This window comes from Palaemon carinicauda, chromosome 5 (genome assembly GCF_036898095.1).
Source record: "Palaemon carinicauda isolate YSFRI2023 chromosome 5, ASM3689809v2, whole genome shotgun sequence".
In the NCBI taxonomy this organism is placed as follows: domain Eukaryota; kingdom Metazoa; phylum Arthropoda; class Malacostraca; order Decapoda; family Palaemonidae; genus Palaemon; species Palaemon carinicauda.
Genome location: NC_090729.1, coordinates 172,148,287 through 172,151,949, shown reverse-complemented (window position 1 = coordinate 172,151,949; position 3,663 = coordinate 172,148,287).

Sequence of the window (3,663 nt, the reverse complement as noted above, 5' to 3'; positions counted from 1 at the left end):
ATGACGAAGACGACTGGAAGGAAAGTGAAGAGAAAAATAATCTGACGAATAAGTGGCAGAAGAAGAAACAATGCCTGGGTCACATGAGATCTACGAAAGAGAAATGAAGATAAAGCAATCAAATAATAAACTTTTGACTTTATGAGGTGACTGGAAGGAAGGAGGAGATAGAATGGAAAATGCCAAAGTAAGAAGAAGATTAATAAGAAAAAGGGAGACTAAAAATAACACGCGCAGTTAAGTAAAAACTAAGAGCGAACTAAAAAAAGAAAGAAAGAAAAAAAAAACAATATTAGGGCAGCGCCGAGTTGTGCAAGGTGTGGCGCGAAACTAAAGGCGTTGTCACAAGGGCACGTTTTTAGGCACCTTTTAGGATCTTTCCTCCAGTTTGTACCGAGGAACCAGCATCTGTGAAAAAGTTGAAAGTTGAAGTCTTGAATATTTTTGCTAGTGTGGATTTTCACTACTTATATTTCACAATAAACTTTTAAGCACGGTCTGTCGGAAGCAGGGAGCCAAAAAAAAAAAAAAACCATGCTCGTGTAACTACACATTTGGTGATTTTCACAACTAGATTGTTAGAAATACAGTCTACTTGAAGTAAAATCTGTGGGAGAGGGGGCTAAAGAAAGCCAGAAAATGTTCTAGACTGAAGAGCCAGAAGTATTTCAAGAGATTGAAAAAGGTGGGTGGTTGGAAGCTAAACGAAGAGGACATGATCTAACGTTTGCCTTTTAAAGATGCACAAAAATAGTAAAAAATACCCTGATAGTATAAATCTAATTTGAAAAGAAAGAGAGAGAGAGAGAGAGAGAGAGAGAGAGAGAGAGAGAGAGAGAGAGAGAGAGAGAGAGAGAGAGAGAGAGAGAGAGAGAGAGAGAGAGAGAATAGTTAAACTGTAACAAATACCAGAGGGAATTATCAGATTTCAAAATTTGAAGATTTTTCATGTGAAAACGTATCTCATAATTAATGAAGATATCTAAAAGAAACATTTTTAATGAGTTACTTAACAAACTCGATGAAATTACATGTTAGCAACATTTAACAGAGATGTAAAGGGTTCAAGTTGAAGGGACCTCCCAGATCGATCCGTCATCATCCTGGATTGAATCAGGGTCATTTCAAAAGTGAAAATAGCTTGTTCCTTCTAGCGCCACCTACCCAGTGATACAGAATGAAAATGGGACGAATGATTCTACCCAAATTCCATATATCTCCCCTTGAGAATAAAGAGAAAGTGTCTAGCTATATATATATATATATATATATATATATATATATATATATATATATATATGTGTGTGTATATATATATATATATATATATATATATATATATATATATATATATATATATATATATACAGTAATGCCCTTGAGATATGAGCTTAATGCATTCCAGGACCCGAGCTCGTATGTCAGTTCCCTCATATCTCGGATCAATTTTTCCCATATAAAATACTAATAAATATTAATTCATTCCCACCCTCTGAAAAAAACACTTCAAAACAGTATATTCCGTGGAAAAACATGTTTTTAATTGTTCTAATTCACAACCTACGCTCACAAAATAACAAATACCTAAGTACTGGTTATGATCTGCAATGAAATGTAACGTTATGGAGTTCTTACATTCGAGACAGACGGTAGCGGCTGACGGCCGTGTGTGCGGAGGAGGAGGGAGAGACTTGACGGCAACACTTTTGTAACACTACATAACACTAACTTAAACTTTAAATTTAACTTAAATGAAATTAGCTTACTGTACACACACTTATAAATAAATGTTAATCTTATGTTACACTAAACTTAATTCTAATTTTGTTTTCATTTTCATTTTTTTTTATTTTCCTTCTTCCGGCTTGGCTCTTTTTGCCTCGCTTCTTGACTCGCTTTCACCTTCACTTTCTGCCGGCCTTTTTAAAAGGAACCTATCTAGGGATGTTTACTTTTGTCTCCCCTTCAAAATGTTATGAAAATGACGTACACAAGTGTTGTCACAAAAGGCTAACGCACGACCACATGCCAACTTGTCTGGTTGCCTCTTTTCCGTAGAATCGGAAAACTCCTGCCACTTCGCTAACATGTCTCTGATTTCCTTCTTTATAGCATCCTTCTGCTTGAGGATGGTACATATTGTTCATGTACTCCTCTCATATTGACGAGCCTGCTCAGTCACTTGTACACCACTCATATTTGTTGATTATTTCATGCATTATCTCGATTGTCATGATACGCTTTTTCTTTTGACTACCCTTGTTTGCACTTGCTTGCTTTAGACCCATTTCTTATTCACTTAATTCTGTACTGATTAGCACAAAAAACACTTGAAAATGCAACCACTACGGCCTATGCTCGGAGGTAACTTAATGTGACGGAGATGTGACGGGAAAGAGCGAGCGATGCTCTCCTGTGAGCAGCCTCTCGCACACTCGGCCACTTAGCGGCCGCATAGGGAACCGTCTCGTATCTTCGTATCTCAAATTTGTCTCTTATCTCGGGGCAAAAATTTGTTCGCAACTTTCCTCGTATCTCAAATTTCTCGTATGTTAGGACGCTCGTATGTCGAGGTATTACTGTATATATATATATATATATATATATATATATGTATATATATATATATATATATATATATATATATATATATATTTATATATATATATATATATGTATATATATATATATATATATATATATATATATATATATATATATATATATTTATTTATTTTTTCCAGTCATGCTCAGCAGCATTGCCAGACATATAATTACCCCATGTCTCCCTGTCCCTTGGGTAGGAGGAAGATCGAATGGTCATACCCTGGTGAGAGTGGTAGTTAGGAAAGGGGGAGGGTTTGGAAAGGGTTGAACCTGTGTGCATGCATATCTTTCTAAACATTTAGCCATCTGTATATAAATACATATACAGTACTACCTTAGTTTAAAAGTTTAATTTGATCTAGGAGGATTGTCAAAACGCTAAATTCTCAACCAAAATAAATTTTCCCATCAAGAATTGAAGAAAATACAGTTGTTGCATTCCACATGTCCATAACTAGCACATACACTAAATTTTAAAGGTTTGTAATGTTATTTTAAGAGGAGGAGGAGGAGGAGGAGGGTGTTAGAGAGAGAATCTCCCTTCATGAGAACTTTATCAGGAGTTCTCTCTTGAATAGCATTAACTATCACTAACTACATTACTTAATTTACGCTTTCTGGATACTTCGTTTTCTTTTTATACTCTTCAGTTTTGGCAAGAAATTTATAGTCATCTGCTTTGTCCGTTAAACTGTTATGAACAAGCGCCATCGTATTGTTGGTAAATAAATTTGCTGCCAAAACCTTATCTGGGTAATGTTTCTGTAAAATTTTACAAACTTTCCCACATTCTTAACATTTCACTTGAAGTTTGAGAATTGTCATTCTATGCTTCCTCCTCCTCAGTTGAAATCTCTTCTGCAGTCTTTTGATCCCCTTATCTTATATAGCTCCAATACCATTCCTTTTTAATAAAGTGTTTTTGGTAATTGTATTTCCCTTTTAACGGCTTTTGGTCAATCCAGAGAAGCAGAAACTTTTCAACATTAAAAACTTGTAGCTGTTTATTTTTTAATGAAAACCAGTTCCACAGTCTCTAATGCAATGATACAGTAT